The sequence below is a fragment of the Mustela erminea genome, chromosome 3, assembly GCF_009829155.1.
Source record: "Mustela erminea isolate mMusErm1 chromosome 3, mMusErm1.Pri, whole genome shotgun sequence".
NCBI lineage: Eukaryota > Metazoa > Chordata > Mammalia > Carnivora > Mustelidae > Mustela > Mustela erminea.
In genome coordinates this window covers 161418863-161441564 of record NC_045616.1, presented here as the reverse complement: position 1 = coordinate 161441564, position 22702 = coordinate 161418863, and the positions used below count along the sequence as shown (strand labels likewise).

The 22702-nt window shown below is 46.7% G+C and overlaps 1 long non-coding RNA gene across 3 annotated transcripts; it reads left to right on the top strand.

Moving 5' to 3' along the window:
- The first annotated feature begins 11230 nt into the window (after positions 1-11230).
- On the top strand, positions 11231-20685 carry LOC116587107. Of its 3 annotated transcripts, none has more exons than XR_004284328.1 (3): positions 11231-11731; positions 17523-17600; positions 19146-20204. It is a non-coding gene; the product is annotated as an uncharacterized LOC116587107 (long non-coding RNA). The 3 variants fall into 3 exon arrangements; XR_004284327.1 differs by lacking the exon at positions 11231-11731 and adding an exon at positions 20653-20673 and having other exon boundaries at positions 17193-17600; positions 19146-19253; XR_004284326.1 differs by lacking the exon at positions 11231-11731 and adding an exon at positions 20653-20685 and having other exon boundaries at positions 17195-17600; positions 19146-19249.
- The last annotated feature ends 2017 nt before the right edge of the window (positions 20686-22702 follow it).

The window sequence follows — 22702 nt, the reverse complement described above, 5'->3', positions numbered from 1 at the left end:
CGTCTCATGAGGGCTCCCTTTTCTTTAACACACCCTCTCACACTCATTCTAAGTAAATTTGAAATGTCAAATTGAAAGACATTTAGGAATCCAAAAAAAAAAAAAAAAAAGGAAAAACATTAAGGAAAACGTGACCCAGAAAGGAAGGTGCAGGTCTCTGGAATGTGTGAGAGGAAGACACACACATTAGAACCTGGACCGCTGTGTCCAAGCGCCTGGGTGGACAGCCTTTCTGAATCTCACTCAGATCATCCCGAGGAGCGGAGTCAACCTTACTGAGCTTGGACTTGTCCAGTAGGACAATAATGACTGCAATGCAGTTCTGGGAGAAGGGAACAAGGAAGAACACAAACCCACAGTAAATTCCCATGCCCACTGCCCTAAAATCCATCTGAGCGGAGTCTCTGTACCCACGTAAATGTATCTATATGCATTTTACACATACGGCAGAAAGCTGGGTCTATTTGACACAATAAGGGGGGGTCTCTTCTTTGGGGAACACAGCCGTTGCTTTTACTGTTTCAAGGGTTGCCTCTCTGAGAGGGATTGCTTGTGCTCTCCAGATGAGCAAAACCAGACTGATGGATGGACTCCGCACGCTGCATCGTAAAGGTGTGAACGTGGGTCCAGTCCAGTCCCAGGGGCTTCCTTCTCCACCTCAGTATTTCTGTGAGCTCAGAAATGACTCCCTGCCGTAAGCACCATAGATCACCATGGCCCAACCAACCACAAAATCTGTTCCAGTGCTTGGCTACTGCAGTTGATGAACTATGAATGCAGAGAAGCAGAAAATAAGCTCCGCGCCAGGCTCTTCATCAAGCAGAGGCTCACCAGTTTAATGGGTCCATAACTTTCTCCCTTCTGCACCAGGAGAGACGGGCTGCAATATTGTCTCAGCCTCAGGTTGATAAGTTATCTCACAGATCTCCCTGTCCATATCTCACGATGAAACCATGCCAGGATTGACCTGAGTGGATCACCCCATTCTTCTCTCCACGCTTCATAACCATGTGGCGATAGTTTATCCATCTGATCAACAGCATACACACAGGGACACACACTCCCACACATGTTCACACACACCATGATGAAAACATGCACCTTCATAATAGGTGTAGGTTCTTCCATCACATTTAAGATTCCTCCTACAAATTATCAAGAAATCAGAACCTCCTCTGGCGACTCCTGCCCACTCCTGGCTCTCCCCAGAACCTTGGAGTCAGAGTGAACTTCTCTGATTTCAAAGACTAATCAGAGAAAGGAGGCAGAGGGCTTGTGCTTGGACCCGTTTCTGCATCTGGGACACCTGACAGATCTTTGTCCGTCATGGGGCTCATTTACTTATTCGATGCTCTGTCACTGACACTGACCCCTGAAGACCTCTGTACTCCAGGTTTCCCAAGACATGACTCCCAAGTCAAGGAGGTGGTGTTGGGGTATATTCCAGCCTTCATCACATACTGTGCGGGACCCAGACGTGCCCTGTAGGCACACGGTCCTCTCCTCAAGGCACTGTGCACTCGTCCTGTGATGCTCACCTCGCATGGCCAGCCCTGCTCCACCCTGCAAGAGGCTGAATCAACCTGATTCACACAGAGCACCCCACGCACGAGATTCTCACCTGGGGCAGACTGAGGGACATCTTTGTCCCTCCTCCCTAATGAGACTGAGATCATCATATACTATCTACCTGCCTACCCCATGGCAACCGCATATGCCAGGGCCCAAGGAAGAGGCGAATGTGGGTACCCAGGGCAGTGAGTGGCTACATCTAAGGCATTTTCATAAACATGTTGGGCAGAGCTGAGGTTGCTCTCCTCTAAGGTGACTTTGTGTGGGTCCTTTTTTCTTTTAATTAAAACCCAACTCAACAAGCCGTACAAAACTTCTGTACTTATCTGCACACTCCCACACACGTGGGTACACACATATACTATACTTTAATTAAGCAACTCAATAAATCATGCAAATATAGGGAGAATATCCCTCAACAGGCTCACATCTGTAGGATGGGTCTTCACTGCGCCCATGGTGCTGGTGTTCTCCGCGGCGCCTGTTCTATTCTCCACATTTCATAAACACTGTTTAACGTCCCTGTGGCTTCTCCGTGTCTAGTTTCTCCTCATTGGAAAATTTATGTCCTCCTTTCTATTGAACACTGACCTCAGTCCTCTTCATGAGCACTTCCTGGAAGAAGGGCTGTGGGTGAAAATGGCCCCATCAAGCTTCCCGATCAGGGGCATGTAAATGGCCGAGGTGTCAAAAATGATCACAGACGTGTACTTCTCAGCCCTAAAAGAAGCTTCCTTCTGTCTACTACTTTGGATAATTTAAATACAGGTCAAAATTTAGTCCACATGGTCATGCTTTCTGGTGGGATTTTAATCAGGCACAAAATTTCAGGAATGTGATTTGTCAAATGTATATTGAAATTAAAAATGGGAATACCTTTCAGCCCAGAATCATTTTTTTCTAAGATTTTTTTCTTAAGGAAATAAAGGCATGCAAAGTATAAATGAACAAATATAGGGTTAAGACAATAATAGTATAGTAATGAACTTAAGAAACAATGTAAATTTCAAAGATGATGGAATTTCTAATTAAATTAATAGTCATAAAATGGAATGTTAAGGAATCATAAAAACATTATATTAGCAAAATATGTTTTGTTTTGGAAATTATCCATCTTGTAACACAGAGTGAAAAATAAGTCTTCACGGCATATCAACGAAGGCACAGAATAATGATGGGAAGAATGTCAGCCGAATTATAAAAAACCACTTACGTGCGGGTCAGGATAGTATGTCACATTCTTCTCCTGCATTGTACAACTTTCCTTACGATGCTTGTAGATTCTTTAACCTCGAAAGTGTCGGGCATGGTTGTGTAATGCAGAGGTCCCCAGCCAGGAGTGATTTTTATTTTGCCCCCAGAGGATATACCCAGCATCTGGGGACATTGTTGATTATCAAGACTAGGGAGTGGGTGTTTCTCGGCACCTGGTGAGTAGGGTCCAGGGTCCTGCTAAATGCTCTCTAAGGCACAGAACTGCCCCAATACAATAATTTTGGTCAGAATTATCTGACCAAAAGTAACCTCAGTGGTGAGTTTAGAAACCTTGAAATGGGAAAAAGTACTCAGAAGTCTGATGTCAGATCCTGACCCTTTTGCTTAATAACTGTGTAGCCCCAGGTGAATCACTTGGCCTCTTTTTGACTCAGTTTCCACATCTGGAGAATGGGACCATTACCACATATCTCAGAGGAAAGCTGTGAGGCAGAATGGATCAGTGAATGTCAAGTTACTCGGCACAGGGCTGGACAAGGACAAGTGTCAGCAAGTCCCCCTGCGATGTGACAGCTCAGAGGACAGTCACGGCACGTCTACATCAGGTAAATGCTCAGAATAACCGAGAGATGGTATTTCACCTTGTTTTCTGCAGATTCTTCTTCAAGCTTACGGTAGTGCTGAACTTAGGTACGATGCCGTCAGTCTGACTGTTGGCCTCTCTTTGCAGCCCAGTTATCTCCCTGCTTTTCGATCAGGAGTGCCGTGGGTGTTCTCTGAGATCCATAATTTCAGCCTTTCCATAAACAAACACACATATGGATCTATCTGTCTTTTCACAACCCATGTATTTTATATTTTTAAATACCAAAATAGTGTTATGTCACTTATCTAAAAATATTCATCGTGTCGCCCTCCTCCAGAATGAAACAAGGATGTGCAGTGGGAGCGTCTCCCGCCGCAGCCCTGTCCTGTCCTGAGGTTGCCACAGCTTACCCTCCACTTCCATTTTAAGGAGATGGAAACAATATGATATAATCAATAGCTAATTGCATCCTTCATACGATTGATCAGCTTATCTCGTCCTGCTTTTCCCACTTTGTTCTTTCGGAAGCTTCGCTTCATGAATGACATAAATGACAGCAACAGCGTTGTTGCGGGACTCCATCAGCTCCTCCGCGGGGCCGTGTGAATGGAACTTCCTCCCCCTCGCTTGGAAGTGGACTCACTGGGTTTGAAGGGCCAGGCCTGCCGTTCCTTTCTCTCCGCTCTCTGCAGGTGCATCATTTTATGATTTCCTAGTTTGTTGTCGCATAGGAGATGCCTCATGTCAGCACGGATAATCACACTGGTAAGTTTGAGGTTTTAATAAAGTCCCTGGTACATTTTCTATTATTATTTTATCCTATGTGATTTTAATTCAAATAGATCTCTTGTAGACTAACTCTGTTTATTCTTCTCAGCCTGGAATGTGTGCTGACTATCTGAGAGCCCAGGAAGATGTGTGACTGCTACACTTTGTCATGCCATCATCTCTTCTTTTAGTAAAAATCCCTGACCCTATTTTTTTAGCCTGTATGATGTTTTCATCCCTGTCTTCACGTGTGATCATTTTCTCTGCAGGTTGCCCAGATTTTATCTTCCCTATTGGGTCTTTTTAAAATAAATGGTTTATATTTTATTTCCAGGATTTGCTATTGGTTCCCTCTCATATCAGTGTACTTTAGGGGGCCCCTGGGTGGCTCAGTAAGTAGGGCATCTGACTCTTGACTTCAGCTCAGGTCATGATCTCAGGGTCACGAGATGGAGGCCGGTGACAGACTCCATGCTCAGTGGGGAGTTTCCTAGAGATTCTCACTCTCTCTCTCTCTCTCCCTCTGCTCTGCCCTGCTCCGTCTCTCTAAAATAAATAAATAAAATCTTTAAAAAGTGCATTTTAATCTGTCTATTTTTATAGACGTTAGTTATCCTTTCATTTATTCATTTACTGAATAATTTAAGCATATTTTGTTGATATTACTTCTAGACCATTTTGTCTCTTCTACTTTCTCATGAGGTATTCTCTCATTTGGCAAGATTTTTTTTCTCTGTATCTTCATATATTTTAATGTTCCTCATGTGTATCAAGATGTGCTGTGGCCATTCAGGAAGAGCAAGGACTACTTTTGTCCTTATTCAGAACCAGCTCTTGAGTTGGTAACTTTGGATGATGCTCCTCAAAGATCCCAAAGGTTCACGCTCGAGCCGGCTCATGGCATGAACTGGTTCCTGGTTGTGGTGCTTTTGGTTTTCTTGCCACAGTTGATGCATCGTCCATTCTCAGCCATGATCCTGGACATTTCCAAACTTTTAGGTCCCTCTTTATGGGGAATCTCTCTGCATAATTAAACCATTTCCCACCTTTCCTATACCTGCTTTTAGGGACAATTAGGACTATTTCTCACTTTTGCTAAATCTCAACCTAAATTTCTTCTTTTCTTCCTTCCTCTTCCTCTTCTTCCTTCTCCTCCTCCCTTTGTTCTTTTCCCTCTCCCCCTCCCCCCTCCCCCTCCCCCCCCTCCCCCTCCCCCTCCCCCCCCTCCCCCTCCCCCTCCCTCCCTTCCCCTCCCCCCTCCCTCCCTCCCCCTCCCCCTCCCTCCCTTCCCCTCCCCCCCTCCCTCCCTCCCCCTCCCCCCCTCCCCCTCCCCTTTCTTCTTCTGCTTCCTCCCTCCTCCTCCTCTCCCTCCGGCTTCTCCTCTTTCTCCCTTTCTCTCTCCCCATTTTTTTTCTCTTTCCCTTCCTCCCTTCTTTTCCAAGTGCCTTTTAATTAAAAACATTGTTAAAAATATTGTCAGAGCAATCTATTTATCGTGAGGAAGCATTTACTCTCTCGTCAGAGTCTTGCAAATATACAGACATAAGTTAGTACCCTCTCGAGCTAGCTCCTTTTCCTAGCCAAATCTGACAAGTACTTGAATGTTATTTCCTGTTGCTTTCCACTGTCCTCCATGACCTTGGGTCCCTGGGAGCCGGCATCAGTGTTGGCGGCTTTGGCACTTTGCTTCGTCCATCATGTCGGATTGTTCCAGTCTCCCTGGCGAGATCCCTCTTTCAGCCGGTCGGTTTTAGCGCATGCCTTCCCCTGGGGCTCCTCATTGCCCTCTGTTTCCATCGCATGGGGCTGCACTCAGTATGGACTGGGCGTATTTGAGCATGTGACAAGGACAAGTCAGAAAAAATCCTGTTGGGACGCCTGGGTGGCTCCGTCGTTAAGCGTCTGCCTTCAGCTCAGTTCATGATCTCAGGGTCCTGAGATTGGGCCCCACATTGGGCTCCCTGCTCGGTGGGAAGCCTGCTTCTCCTTCTCCCACTCCCCCTGCTTGTGTTCCTTCTCAGTATCTCTCTCTCTCTCTCTGTCAAATAAATAAATAAATGATCTTAAAACAACAACAACAACAACAAAAATGTTGAATTAACATATTAACATCATTTCCTTTGGCCAGACCAGAGCTTTCTCTTCCTAGGACAGCGATCTTTGTTGGTTCACGATGGATCTCCAGCAGACAGAGCAGTGCCTGGCACAAAGCCAAGACTCAGTGCAGCTGTCCTCGATGACTGTGTGAAATCCTAAGGCTCCTGCACTATCTCATCATTGAAAAGTTAATGTGGCATGTGTTTGTCGGTCTGAGGATGCAGATTCCAAAGTGCCTCACGAATAGGATTATTGTCGCATCTATGTTGTATATCACTTTCCTCCCCCACTGCCAGCATAAGGCTGCTCTATTTCTATTCAAATGTAACTCAGAGTCTCTTGGAAATTCACGGATGGTTTCAGAGCTCAACTCAAAAAGAAGAATATTCAATTGGAGTCTTTAAGGTAATTTCCAAGAAGTGTGTTGTTTGATAGCATGAAAACATATGGGAAGAAAGCATCTTCATCTCCTCCGTATGGTACACTGGAAATAAAAAGTTGGAGTTGCCGTGAGATGAGGTCCATAATTAAAAACAATTTGGGTTGATTTAACAGTTGGTTAAGCAATACTTTCACTTCTTCTTTGCATCATCAGAGACTAAGATAGAAACTTCCTCTCTGATTGTCAATTATTCTTTTTTATTATAGTCATGGCACTGAAGATCTTCTCTGTGCTTTAGCCATCTCTGTAATTCAATATTATGGTTCGAACATTTATTTCTGCCCAAGTTTTCCTTTCAGGCCTCCAGCAGGAACATCACCTACACTTCTCCTTGAAGACTTACAGCAAGTCCAAGCCTGCAAATCTCACATGGGGTTCCTCGGGTCCAGATGTGGCACGGCGACATAGTCTCCCCTGCCTCCATGACCAGCCTGCAATGCGAGTCTATATTCTCAGAAATGCAGCTCTTCCTTCTTCTCTGCATACTACTCCTAGCTGTGGGGTCAGTACCTGAAGCAGAGGATCAATGGGACCCTGATGTAGCCGCTGTGATGTTTCCAAATTCCTAAGTGTTTGTGGGGTTGAATCCATGTGCCCCTAAAAGATATGCTGTTTTCCTAACCTCTGGTGCTTGGAAATGTGACTTTCTTTGGAAATGGGATCTTTTCAGTGTAATCAAGATGGAGACATTCATATGGGCTCAAATCCCCTGTGACTGGTGCCCTTGTAAGAAGAGAGGCACAGACAGAGGGAACCGAACCACTGGAAGCTGAAGCGGAGAATGGGGTGATGTATCCAGAAGCAAAGAATGCCAAGGATTGACGGTGGGTCTGAGAAGCTGAAAGGTGAGCACGGTGCAGATTCTCCCCAGAACCTTCAGAGGTTGCATGGCTCTACTAACACTTTGATGTTGGACTTCTGGTGTCCAAATGGTCAGACATTAAGTTCTCGCTGTTTAACGCCACCCCCTTTGGGGTGCCACCCCAAAAGAAATGAAGCCTGAAACTGCCTGGACTGAGACCTGGGTTCTCCCAGCTCAGTGTTCCTGACGTGGCTGCTGCACGCCGGCGTGGGTCCACCCTGCCTCTGCCCAGCCATGCCAGCCTTCGAGCGGGGCCTCCCTTCAAGCTTTGGCCAGAGAGGCTGAGATGCGTGCACAAGCCGAGGCATTGCCCACGGCAACTGTGCAGCCGGACCAGTCCCCGGAGACACGTGGACTCATTCCTGTTCATTTCCATCAAGCACATACCCCCGCCACAGCTCCTGGATTTTGCTGCTTGCTTGTTTCCATTCCGAATGGTGAAATGCCTACCTCTTTCTTCATTAAAAATACAATAACAACCTCGTCGCTATCCTACGATGTTTGAGTTCACAGCCAGCTAACAACCGTGCGAAGGAGACTGTTTACCACGTGAGCGTGTCTGCTTTCTCGCCTCCACCGGTTCCTGAAGCTGAGCCCACGTCTCGTTCTCATTGTCCTTTCTAGGCCCTGTCGACTGTGGTGGTCCCCTTTGTCCTCTGCTTCAGCCCTGGCTTTCCTTCATGGCTTTTGTATTTCGAACTGCTTGCAAATTGTTTTTGCAAATTGTGAAGTATTCGCCATGTTGTGGCAAATATTTGCTAACTTGTAATAACTAGTTTTTAAGGAGCATAGGGACACGTGTATTTGAAGATTCTGCATGAAATCTAAAGTTTACAAACAATTTCGTGGATTATGTAATGATGGGATATATCTCAAACGGGTGGTATCTTACTGCTCATGTCATGGTTGACATCTGGCACTATGTGAATTCCCATCAAAAATCAGATTACATTTCTAGTAACACTTTACCAAAACCACTTTCCATTGACGTAAGTAGCGTTCTCCTTATAGACCGGCACCTGATTCAGCGATGGGCTCCATGACCACAGAGGGTTAACATCACAGCGTCCCACCGAGACACCTCCAAGATAATCAAACAAGCCATTAGGTTGAGGAAAGAATGTCAGTATGATGTAGAGAGTCTCCTTAGAATCGATGATTCTGTAGATTATGGAAAGTATAAAGAAACTTTTCCAGGCGCGGGCATTTCGTTCAAGTGTCAATTTGTCGATTAGACACAGTAAAGGGGTCACTTTCTTTGACGGAGCTCGGCCACTGGGCAGAGAATCCTATTTCTGCTGATTAGGGCCAATGAAACCTGCAGCTGCGAACTCCGCAACATCAGAATTCAGCCACGAAGCCTTATACACGCAGGGTTCGGCTGTGCTCACGCCTCCCTCAACTCGGCAGGGTCATCCACATGAGGGGTTTCTGACCCTGCCGTAGTAAAGCAGAGTCGGGGTGTAACCCGATGACCTCCACAGGCGATTCCCCAATATTTTTCACCTTCATTCCTTTTCGGCACTCACTCAGAGGCGTCCCGGAGAGCTGATGGGAAGGAGCAGGTCAAGGGGTTCTTACTATTCGCTTTCCTCGTAAACCGAGTTTCAAGGCTCATTCTGGATCAGTGTCATCAGTAGTACCTGGAAACACTCTGTGAGAATAACTATTCCTGGTTCTTCGCCGAGTGTCCCTCATCGCTGGATGCGGGTCACAGCGATTCACACCCATTTCCTTGGGCGCGGCCTCTCATCCCCGCCCTATAGGGAGACACTTTGTGAACATTCTTTTTCTCAACAGTACAGTTGGTTCGAGAGTCGTAATGAAACGGGCCTTTGCTCCAGTGCTCCGTCCCGCAGACAGATTCACCGCTATTCCTTCCTTCTCTTCTGACCACTATCTCTTCGGACTCGTGAGGTCAGCGGAGAGCGGACAAAGGCTTTCTTCACTTTCTTAGCGTCTGGAGCCGCGGCGCGCACGTGAAGAGCTCACGCCCCAGGCTTCCCGAGGCCTCGGACCTTCTCTCTGGAGACCACAGAGGCGGGGCGGACCCTCTTCTCTGCCCACAGGGAAGCACCCCACTGGCAGGCTTCGGACTGGGAGCTGCTACGGGGAGGCCCGGGCTGAGTCTCTGCTGCGGTCGGTGCACTTTATGGCCCAAACACGCTCCTTCTGCCACAGGGTCATTTCTCCGCAGAGACCTGTCTTTGGGAAGCAGCGAGAAGGCCTCGGAATGGCACTCCAGACCCCCAGCTGGCCTGCACGGATCAAGGCTGAGTGCGGACCTTCAGGAAGAGTCTCCCTGTAGACAGCCTGAGGTCTCCACGGAGCAGAGGGGGGTTATGGCGTTAGCCAGGCTGGGACAGAACTCAGGGACATCGGGTCCCACATGTAGGCGCAGCGAAGGATTTGGGGGCTTGTTCAATACCTTCATTCCCATCAGTAGTTGGCCAGATATCCTCTCTTCCGGAGCGGCAGTCTGGCATGAAGTGTTTGGGTTTCTCCCCTGGGTTCTGAGGGACTTACGTAGGTCCCTGATGTCTCCATCCTGCCCTACACTCCCTGCTCCTGCTCCCAGCCTCCGGGATCATCTTTGTTTAAAAACTGAAAAAGGAGACATGTTTTGACAACCACCTTCAGAAATCATTCCAAAAGGGTCTTTCGCCCCATTGAGGGATGGGTAAACTTGCTTCTGTGTGTGAGGCTCACCAAAGAGATGGCGCAGACCCAGTCACAAATATTTCCTATAATCATCATGGGGAAGGGACGGGGCCCAACACGGAGTTTTGAAAATACTGTATTTCAATCATGTCTTCAAATAGGTTTCAATTCTACACGCCCATGACAAAACATTCAATTGTGCATTTCCATAGTTCCCTTAAACAAAGACTTTGCAAAGATGCCCTGCTGGTCTGGAAGCACCAGAAGGAAGGAGTGCCCTGCGTGTCAGCCCGGCACCCCTCTGGGCCATCAGGGCCTGATGCAAGGCAGATTCTGGAACCACATGCGGCTCTGTGCGGAATGCAGGTTCCAACGGTGAATTATTTATGGGCCTGTAGACTTCCAGCCTCCTAGTGAGCGCTTACATCCACCTCCCACCCTGGGCACACCGTGCTCTCTGTCCCGTGGCACCCGCCGCCTGCCCCGGAACCCGGCTTCGCCGTTTTGCACGGGGGCCCAGCAAACCCCCTCTTGGCCGTCAGACATCATGGAGGCCGGGCCCTTGTCCGTCTGTCCGTTCAACCACTAGTGCATTCCAGGAACCGTGCACCCTCCTCCTCCGTGGCGCAGGAGGCCAGGCGGTGAGTCCGGGCTGCACCTGCTGCCAGCACGGGGGTCCCGGGGGAGGACACCCCCTCACCCTCTGCCCCGCGGGGATGCACGGACGCGGCCCGCGGCGCGCCCCCTCCTCCCGGACGCGCTCTCTCCCCGCGAAGGCCGAGGCTCGCGCTGTCACAGCGCGCACCGCGGAGATGCTCCTTCTCCAGGGCTGCAGACACCTGGCAGCGGGAGCCCTGCGCGGGGCCGGAGCGGGGCCGGAGCGGGGCCGGAGCGGGGCCGGAGCGGGGCCGGAGCGGGGCCGGAGCCGGGCCGGAGCGGGGCCGGAGCGGGGCCGGGGGCCGTGGAGCGCGCGCGCCCCCTCCAGGCCGGCGCCCGCATTCCCGGCTCGCAGCCTCCCTGGCACCGCCGCTCCCCAGCCAGGACCCAGCTCTCCAGAGCCTTCCTCCGGGGATACCCACAGAAGCGCCGCTGGGTCTCCGTGCTTGTGCGCGGTGAACCCGGCCCGCCGGGGGCTGGCGGGGGGCTGTGCGCCGAGCCGACCGAGGAGGGGCCAGCTCCCAGTGACCCTGCAGTCAGGCCTGCTGTCGGCGCTGGCTGCGGTGGTCCCTGTCAGCAGAGGGGAGGCGCGAGTGGAGGAGGCCTCGGCGGGAGAGCTGGGCTTCCCGCTGCTGCGGCCAAGAGCTGACCTTTGCGGAGTGGCTGCCCGGCTCAGAACCAGCGGGTCCGGACGAGGAGGGGGAGGCAGATTGGGAAAGGAGGCTGCAACATTATACATATTCCGTATCAATACACCTGCAGTTGAGGCATATATGCATTTATTCCAGTGTAACTAGCATAGAGTACGATCTTAGCTGCGGGTGTGCAATGCGGTGGTTGGACACCTCCATGCTTCCCTGCGCTCATCAGGGTAAGTGCGCTCCTTCCCCTGCCCCCCGCCCCAACCTGGCAACTACCAGTTTTTTCTCTGTATTTAAGAGTCTGGTTTTGTTTGTGTTTGTCTCTTTTTTATTTTGTTCATTTTTTTTTAATTCCACATACGAGTGAAATCCTACAGTATTTTTCTTTCTCTGATGGACTTATTGCACTCAACGTTATGAATATATATATATATATATCTCTCCATGATATTTTATATTTATATGTCACATGAAATGTATAAATAAAACGGCCTCTCTATCCATTCTCTCCATCCCAGCCCCTGAGCCCAATCCAAAGCTGGTGTCTACGAGCCCAAGTGTCAGTACTGAGCAGCGTAGGTGGCTGTGCAGGGACACCAGGAGGCTCCTTTTGTGTTCGTGGGCTTCCCTTCAGAGAAGAAGAGCCTTTTTCAAGTCAAGGCACAAAGCAGGGATACACAGGCATGTCCTGTGGAAATGTGAAAAAATTCTGACTTGTCGCAGACACTTTTGTTCTGTCTCCTTCCGATGGAAAAAGTTGCCACATGCATTGACCTCCTCTCCACGCTGACCCTTCAGAATGGACTAGCCTGGGGGACCGTCCTTACTCCGGGACCGGCTGCCAGGCGCGGGGAAGGCACAGGCTCCCATCACAGCACACGGGCAGGACATTTGCTGCCCGTTACCCCGACACTGCCGGGCGGGTCTTCACCTGACCACGGAAGGGGCGTTGTGTCTTCCTATCAGATGCTTTTCCAAGAGGGTCATGGCCCTCAGCCAGGCTCCCCTGCACTTTGGATAGTATTTACGCTTGTGTGTGTGTAGCTAGGGGCTCCCCTTCCAGGGATGGCGGAAATATAGAAGGAGAGGTGACTTCGGATTCCAGGGACACGGACGGTCCTGGAGCCCCACGGTCACCTCGCTCTGCTGGAGGACAGCCACCTAACTCCCTAATACACCCTTAGGGCTCCTTCTAGCAACTTCCAACCTGTTGAAAGAAGTATTTAATGGAGTTTCACTGAGTGGCTTCAATCATGGCTACGTCTGCCTGCATCTCAAGTATGCAATTCAAATAAATAGCTCCCCAGCATAACTCTTGCATCTCTGGAATGTTACATACTTGCAGTTCTGCTAAGGGCCCTGAGCAACAAATGTTCTTATATAATGACTATAAGGAGTTACTCTGATCTTTAATAATGCATTTAAAATAATAGAAATAATGCAGACTTGTCAGAGAAAGCACACCTAGAGAATTAAATGAAGCAAAAGATCAGCATTGTCCTTTGAACCTTCCCATCCTGTTGCTCAGAGAATACCAACAATAATGTTTTGTTTATATGATCTGAGTTGGAACTGCTGACAGAGATTCCAGAAGCCCCACTGAAGCTCCGCTTGGAACAATGCAGGCACTCAGAGGAAGGTTCTCTCTCCGAGCTGCAAAAAGCCTCAAGGAAAACAGAAGGACAATTTCCTTGCATGGTGTTCTTCTAACGTCGGACACAATGCCACCACAAGGCACATGTCTTTCAGACCCACGATTACGAAGAAATAGAAGTATGTTGCCCATATTCCACTGGATCACACACAAATCTCTTACATGGTTCGTCCGTGCCTGGTTCGTCCCCCCAGATTTTTCTCGACATGGAAAAACTAGAAATTATTCACATTCAAAGCACTGATAAATTTGTACAAGAATATATGAAGTTAAAGATCTACACAAGAACATCTTGTAAAATTGTATAAAACACAATATATAAAACACAATTTAAGAGAAAAATGTATTTTATGCAAATAAATTATGTCCCTGAAGATCAACTGTATTGAAAATGCAAAGAGCAGCTAAATAAAGTGTTTTATGGAAACTGCAGGAGGGTTTTAAGAAGGTTTCCTAGTAGGCAAGGAATCCTGTTTTGCAGAGCTATAAAAGTTGCTTTCTTTTTTTACCTTCAGAAAAGTTCTAAAAAATATTTTCAGATTCTTGAACCTGCTGAGAGTCTGCAAGAGTCAAAACAAATGTTAAATCGCCCTTTGCCATGCATCTGCTCTTAAGAGTTTATGATAAAACTTACTCAAGAGACAAATAACGCCTATGCTCTGATTTATGTAGGTAACTAAATAACTTAAACAACAACAACGAGATGTATCGTACGGAGGACTGGGGTAGTTCTGAGTCCTGTACTTACCACATAAAATAGCCTCGCCGTACTTCACACATTAGACATGTTCTGCATTATTTTAGGATGGAAAACAGCCCACATAACCCTCCTTACTTCAGCACCAACAACAGAAAGAGGGCATCTGAGTAAGGCGTCAGGAGAGGTATGACGAGAGAGATCTTGGAGACCCAATGGCAAAAAAAGAAACAAACAAACAAACAAACAACAAAAAAAAGCAGGACCCAGTTAAAAAATGTGTGATTCTGGTTAAGAAAAATCTTCATTTATTTTGTGGATTTTTCTTAAAAAGTATCCCAAAGTATGTTATAAGGATTCGAAGATGAACTGCTGTCATATTTAGAGCATTCGAAACAAGCACATATTGATCTCTTCATTTTGCAGCTGGGAACCCTGATGCAAATGAAACACACTTCTGTTCCTCAAAGGATGTTGTGAAGAGGAGGGGAAGGCAGCCGCCGAGCGAGAGAACACATCTGAGATACACGTATTTGTTGAGGTCTCACATACAACGTCTTCACTTCACTAGGACCAAGACAGAGACCCTCACTCCAGAAGGATAAGGAGCTTAAATAATCATGGAAGGGCTCTGAAATATATGAAAAGGTTCAATCTGGTTAGTCATAGAGGAAGGACAGATCAGAATTATAAGGACAGAGCACTACCTAAGCAGCACCATGTTTATCACAGACTACAAATCCACACGGGTCTGTGAGCACGGGGAGTGTCCGGAACCTCATACACTGCCTTCGGAGGTGTGATTGGCGGCCATTTGGAAACGGACGGCGTCTACTCATTCCGACTCAGACAACTAATCCATGGGATCAGAAGTCAGAAGCACGGCCGAGGGTGGGGCTGTGCTATGGAACCGGGGCCGGGGGGAGTAGGGATGAGGGCTTGGCTTTCTGAATCTTCAGCTGCAGGCCAGTCACATGAAGGTGTGACCTTGGTAAAAACACACCCAACCGGCACAGAACACACTGGGGATCCTGAAGTGATTCCATCTACCCCATGGACCAGGACCCCACTAGCCATGGCAGCTCAGTTTCTAGGTAATTCACTGGTGTTCTGCTCAGCTCTAGTCCTCTTGCTATAGGAGAGACGAAGACCTCTGGGAACTCTTCATTTGGGTAGCCCTGGGAGAACCTTCAGCAATCTTAAGATTTGAGAATGTGATTGTTCTTAGGAAGTCCTAACTGGGGGCAAGCAGGGACCAAGTTGTAAAAATGCTCCTTCCCCACTGATGAGAACAGCATGGCGGGAAGCAGACTCCAGAACTCACAAGCATTATGAAAACCAAATTCTCGGAAAACAAAAGCATTTCATGCTTGTTGTGTCTGGAGAGAAGAGAATGGCGTGGAAGCATCGAGGATTATATGGTAGAGCGTCCATGCCTTCCGGTTTCCGTAACTTCAACAAGCCATCTGCCTCCTCGTGCATCAGAATTCAGGGACATGGACACATAGGTCCACAGCTGAGCTTTGAATTTCGTGGATTCAAGATACTGACCACAAAGGAAGGATAGCCAGGCTTCCACCACTTCTGGTAACGAATTCCCAGATACATAAAAAGTAATGACAACTAGAACTATCGACAGCCAATACACGAAACATATCTCTATTCCTTCCCAACAATGGTATTGGTGTTTGGGGCGTATTTTCTTGTTTTGTTTTGCTCTTACTGTCTTTCTCCCCGTAGAATGTTTACTCCGTGGGGGGAACGGCGTTCTCTGTCTCGCTTCCTTCTGACTGTGTCAGTCCACCTCACAGTCCAGACACACAGTACATACTCAACTGATGCCTGTGAAAGGAATGATGAACCCCCATGGCAGGCTGCTTTTCCTTGCTGAGCGGAATATCCCCAATTGTTATGTCATCAGCGAAAGATGCCTATGTCACAACCGTGATTAAGACAGAGCTTGTTTGCTTCCACTTACAGATATATTCCTTTGGCCTAAAATATTTTTAGTATACCTGGACTGCTTCCAGAAGTTTTTGTTTGTTTGTTTGTTTGTTTCCCCCCTTGACTCACCTGGAATTAGGGACTGCTCTTGAACAACGATGAGCTGTTGAGAATCTTTGGCCCCAGAGTGTTGCAACCTCCCATGCTTACTCCGGGGGGAAGATCCGCACCTACAACACCAAGAAGACATGAACTTGGCCAGGGACAAGAAAGTCCAACGGAGCTGTTAGGTGACTATGGAAGACTATCACACAGACCAGTTGATTCTTTTTTTTCTCTTTTCCTAAATCACCCTAACCCCTATGAACTCACAGCATATTTTGGAATTCCAAACTAACACTAATGGGTACTTATTTAGATTGTGCCCGACAAGGTCTTTCAGGCTGATTCTCTTTTTATTTAAATAGTGATTTTGATTCTGTTTTTACTGAATTAACATGTTTTTGGAAGTATTCAATAAACTATTTCACTGCTATGTCCAGAGAACCTAGTCTATGCCAGGCATTTTGCTAAAGATTTTCATTTTTTTTTTTCTCTCATTAAGTTTTCTGAATAGATTGATGGGTAAGTGATGATGTTATTAGTCTCTGGTCACTGTACATGTTAGGATAAGCTTAAGTGTAAGTAATAGAAGAAAAAAACATAAAGTAGCTAAAAGAAAGTAGGGTTTTCTCCTTCCTATTTGAGAATGTTATAGGTCACTAGTTCAAGGCTGCTGAGTCCTCCATGGCTTCGTTATGAACACGTCTCAGGGTTCCAGATGGCTGCTGAATTCCAGCCATTACTTCCTCTTTGCATCCAGCAGGAAGAGCAGAGTGGACGGAGAGTAGGGGAAGGAGGGGAATAGGACATGCTCGTCTTCAAGACACGAACAGAAGATGCATCATAACTTCTGAATAGTCCACTGGCCAGAATTTAGTCACATGGCCACATCTATTTGCGACGTGTGCTGGGAAATGTAGTATTTGTGGTGGGGAGCCAAGAGCCTAGCGAACATCAGAGTGTGAAATTACTAAGGGCAAAGGGGAAAGTGGATATTGGAAGCTAAAAGTCTCTGCCACAAGGTATGTGATCCTTTGGCAATACAACGTGATCATTAAAGTCAAAGAATTGAAGACTGTATCCCTATAGATTCTAAATTGACGTCCGCATGTGGTCACATTTCCAGAAATTCAATGTAAGTACCGGCTGTTGTTCCTAGTTCACTACTTGGAATTTCGTCAACAGAAATTTTTCCTATTCTGAGACTTTTTCTACACTGTAAAAATTGCACTAAGAAAGATTAGTCTGCAAGCATACTTCCGACTTATGGAAACCGACTAAGCAATAATACCAAGCTGAGCAAAAACTGTAACGAAGGAAAAGAAGACAGCAAACAAAAAAAAAAAAAAAAAAAAAAAATCCTTTGTTTTAACACGTTTGAAAAGCCCTCCACTCCATCTGTGGGAGCAGAAATGGGCTTAAAGTGACCCTCTGGCGAGGGACTGGGAGAAGACCACTTCTGCTTATAGAGAGATGTTTCCCCTTCACCTTTACTCTCTGTGTTCGCCATTACTTCTCATTTACCAGTTTGAAACATACCCAGGAGTATGGCGAAGACACCCAGTCGTGCTCCTGGCCCATCGGGTCAAAGATAACATTGTTTAATTCACGTCTTCAACTATAGGGAGCCAAATCTAGTCCAGACCCATTCACAGAGCTCTGCCAGCAAGGGCCCTGCTAGAGCAACAGCAAACCTTAACAGGTAAGCAAGTCTTTCTTTCCCGTCCCATGGACAGGGGTCTTTTAGGAGAAGGAGATTCATTTGGGCTTGAAGCTTAGGGTGATCATAACACTCTCGTCAACGAGAAATGATTCTTTCTACTGTTCAAGTTCCTTTTTCTTTTGAATGATTCTTTATAATTTTCAGTTCTGATTGTTTCATTCAATTTATAATTGTCTTAACAAAAGTGGGAAAAATAACACAGAAAAAGATTTAGAAGAGCCAAGATTCCATGGGAGCCTTACTCCGTAGCATTAAAGATACTCCCTTTCAGTAGACCCGGCGTCGGTACCTGGGACACAAAGCACCAAAAAAGCAACATGGAACATTTAAAAAAAAAACCAAACATGTAAGGTTGGGATTTCTGGAACTTTAATAGCTTTCCACTTAAATTTTTGGCTATCATGCACTTTAGCTAAGAGAAAAAAAAATAATGAGTTTTACAACATTCAACTTGCTTTATAACATATTACATAATGGCGTAAGCTCCATAAAGAAAGTTGTGTGCAATGCTGTAAAACTTATTAGGTCACCGATATTTCTAGTTTCATATTAAGAAATTAGAAATAATGGTTCAGATTAGAGTTACCAGAATTATTAAAAATCCTTTGAATTGAATTGGTCGTTCGCAAGAATACGCTAATGAATTTGTAGCCTTAAAAAAGAAAAAAAAAAGTTTCATTTATAAATTCACCTGAGGTGAAAGAAGTCATGTTAACATTTTAAGTTTTATGTGGACTTTCCATAGGCTGGCGCGCTCTCTCCGCTTCGCCTCCTGCTCTATACAGCTCACCTTAATTTCCATTTTGTAGGCCCCAATGTGAGAATGATTTTTAAAAATCAGACATTTAGTCTGAATATAGTAACGACTAGCTATCCTCCTTCAAATGTTATTTTAAGTGTAAATGTTTAAGTTCCACGAAGCCGTTTCAGGTCCAACATGGTCTTCAAGTGCTCTTTGTCCTCTGTCCCCTTCTCGTTTCTCAGCCTTCCACGTCCGGGCAACATCTCTCACTTCTGGGTCCCAGCAATGGCCTCTGGGGATGGTGGGGCCGTGGAACCCTGATCCCATGGCGCCTGTTTGTGCTGACCTTGTGGCCAGGTGCCCCCAGCTAGCGCACGAGTTTCTTGAGTTGGAACTATGCAATGCGGAGAGACCTTAGAACAGGGGCTTGAGATGGTTCCTTCCCATAAAGGAACATGAGTGGGAGAAGAAGGGAGGTTAAAGGACTAATGTCATAGTTTCTGCTGAATGCTGTTTCAGCGGCGTGTCGGTACCTCCTTCTCTTTGAAAGCCCAAATGGCAGCAGGCAAAGGGCTGATTCTTGATGCAGGATATGACTCACTTGTCCTGCTCTCCGTGATCAAAAGGTGTTTGGGCTGCACAAAGTGAATCTCCCTGCTTTGGGGGGCAGAGTGACAAGATGCAGAGAACATTAGCCTATTAGTCCCCCATCTCTTGCGGAGAGAACGCTCCTTTATCCCGATGTATTCTGTCTCCGTTGATTCCATCCGTCCACCCGCCAGGAACTGTCCCATGACCCGTCCCGTCACCTGTTCATCTCACCGACTAACCAGCCAGCTTGACTCTACTCCCCACCCAGGACTGCTACACCCAGGACTGCAATGCCGTAGGTATCACTGATAAACTCGCTGCAGGCCATCCAGGCTTAATAGAAAACAGAGAAACAAAGCAAAAGTTAGAATACACAACTGAGATTCGATGGGAGTGGGGTTTCCGACAAAGATTCTCGGGCAGTGGGATTCACTTAACTTTCGGGAACTACTGAGATACAGATCTGTGCTTAATGACGTTCCATTCGTGAGCTAATTTAAAGCAAACAGGGGGGCACATGTATTCTTTTACACTACATCTAAGCCATGTTGCTCTGCAAGATGTATCTTAGTTTCATGTGCTAGTAAGAAAAAATAGCAACATGGACACTCTTACAGGAGACCTGTCTAGAGCGGGGTGATCCAACAGTCAGGACGTCAGCGAGGATTAACGAAAACAGAACCAGAACCCAGCGAGGGACGGGGAGGAAACTTGCAGATCTCAAATCGGCCAACGGCAGAAAAATATTCCAAAATCTTCTCTAAGAATTTGCACCTCACGCTGACATACACATGCACTCTTAGTTGGAATCCACATTGCCAGTGAAGTCCAAAGACCCTCAGGAAGAGAATTCATCTCCAAGTGGTTTAAAGCTGATGGGGCTCCCAGATTAGGAAAAGTAGCAAGCGCAAATTCTGTTCCGAAGTGTCCGATCTCCATCCAGGCCTGCAGTGATGACATGACACCGTTGACGGAAAGTTGAATGTCAACTTCAGAGAAGATAAAATGCAAACATAAGTCATCACCCCAGAGCCCTTATTCGTAAGCGTGCAGTCATATGAATTGCAGGTGTGCGTTCAAAATGTTTGTCTCCTGCTTGCTGAAACAGGTTATGAGACTCACATGGCCTGGACTACTTACATGTAAGGCCATCATGTACATACGCGGCAGAACTTCGGTAAAATTGTTTTTGAGAAGTTTATTAACCATGCGTCCAGTAAGCAGAGTGCCACGGGTGTCTCCTCGCTGAGATGCACGTTCTCCTTCAAGTCACTGTTCATACAAGTGCAACAGTTTGTACAGAGGACTCTGCTTCTGTGCACACACTTCTGCAGCGGGTAGATACGTTTAGAACACCTTCTTACAAGGACTGGGATCTTTTCCCTTCATGATTGCCAAAGAAGAGAATTTTATCTTTATTTTTATTTTTTAAAGATTTTATTTATTTATTTGACAGAGGGAGAGACAGAGGGAGAGGGAGCACAAGCAAAGGAAGTGGGAGAGGGAGAAACGGGCTTCTCATAGACAAGGGAGCTCCATGTGGGGTTCGATCCCGGGACCCTGGGATGATGACCTAAGCTGAAGGCAGACACTTAACAACTGAGCCACCCAGGTGCCCCAAGAAGAGAATCTTAAAGAATATAAAAGGGTAGGGACCCCAGGGTGGCTCGGTGAGGTAAGCACCTGTTTTCCGCTCAGGTCGTCATCCCAGGACTTTGAGATCGAGCCCCACGGTGCACTCCCCACTCAGAGGGAGGTCCGCGGCTCCTGCTCCTCCTCCCTCTGCTTCTGCTCCCACTGGTGCGCGCTCTCTCTCTCTCACTTGCTCTTTCTCTCTTAAATAAATAAAGTCTTTTAAAAAAGTATATGAAGATGGATGTTATATTGCCTTTATTTATGAGAATGGGGGCTCTTGATTAGCCTATGGGTTTTAGTTTTTGGGTTTTTTTTTTTTTTTAACCAGAGTTTGGAATGAGTATTAATAAGCCATTCTAATTTCTTTGATAGAGGTATTGAAAAGTTTCACTTTAGCAAGGCAGTTTCAAGGGTAAAGTCTGAGTGACATGGAGAGCCACTTTCAAGAGTGAAAAGAACCTTGAGACCTACAAGAAGCAAGAGTTAGAGGTAGACGTAGGACTTGGCACCACGGGAGGTTCTGAGGGGCTGATGTGCACGGCTGTTTTGAAGGAGTTCCTGTCATTAACCGTGGGCTTAGAGCCATGGGACCAGAGGGTCGGGGGGTGCCTCCATGTGTGGGGACAGATGGGGACCTGCCTTCTTTAGTCCTCAGTTCCACATCAGCATGGCATCCATTCAGCAATTTATTGTCCTAATGTCTACTCTCAGTGCTCAGGGCATAACGTGGGATCAAGCCTTCTCTCATGGGTGTCACACTCTGACATTTCCAGGAGTGAGCACATTATTCTCACGAGGATTTCGTGTACCCACCACATTATGGCATGCCCTCGGTAATGAGGGATCAATGATATTATCATGAGAAAAATCAGTCATAGAGTTCTCAACCGTGGAGTTGATAACTTTTGAGTTGAGAATATTTGTGACTCTGGAATATTCAGAGAGGTAGCGATGGGATGCTTTGAAGGAAACATTCATGATACCAGGAAATGGAAACATTCCCTACCCAAGTATTAAAATGTAAGCCTAGGATGTGTTTATTTAATTTTTTACTTAAATTGTCGATGAAAATACATGAACTTTACCAGCAGGATCACCTCTGTTTTATCTTTTCCTCTCTTCTTGATTTTTTTCGCCAATAATCTTTGTTGAATGCCTACCCTGTAACAGGAGATTGCTGAGCAAGGCATGTACCTTATTCAGGTCCTGCAAAGAGACAGACAAGTAATTAAATATTAAAAATACCCTGTGACAAATGTTATCATTGAAAGATGCAAAAGGCCTGGGAGCTGGTGATCAGGGGTGATGGTTGTGTCTGCCTGGGGTCAAGGGCAAGGTGAAGTCTGGTAGAAAAGAAAGACAAGAGATGAAAGATTAGAATATGAGCCATATCCTAAAACAAGGAGGAAAGCAACCCCGCTGAACTGAATTTGCTTGCTTCTATGCAGTCAACACTTCCCCCCAAGGACCTGCTAGGACAGACCTTCCCCCTGGGAGAGAGTCACAGGAACCACACCGACACGAGTCACTCCCATGTTCCTGGGACTGGTCATGGATTCCAAAGAGCTTCAAATATATCTGTGCATTCTCAGACGCAAGGGATTGAAGACACGTCTCCATGGTCATGTCTGAGCAGAACGCAGGGCTGTGGAACTTCTGCAGGTCAGGGAGAATCCAGCCGTCGCTCTGCTGCTGTCCCACGGCCCTCGTCCTCAGAGTGCACATTATAGACAACGTGCAGATTCTAGCTCTCACGGAGGTGTGCAAGCATCCTTGGTTATCAGGGTCAGTCCACGAAAGCTCCGTGAATGGACGCACCGCGGAAAACTCTGTTTCTTGCCCCCGTACCCTATAAGGATTTGAAATTTCAAGTCCCGCCTTGCCTTTTAAGACATTGCCCTAGACCCAAAATCCTCCTGCAGCTTGCCTCATGTTTATTTTTATGGACTTACTTAAGTTGCATTCTTGAAGACCCAAATTAAGGTGTTTTTTTTTTCTTCCAAATAAAACAAATTGAAGTTAAAACTAACCACATGCCTCAGTGAAGTCAGGCTGCCTTGCAATTCTTGAAAAATAAAAGTAAGTGAGTAAGTGCTTTTCAAAAGTGATATTT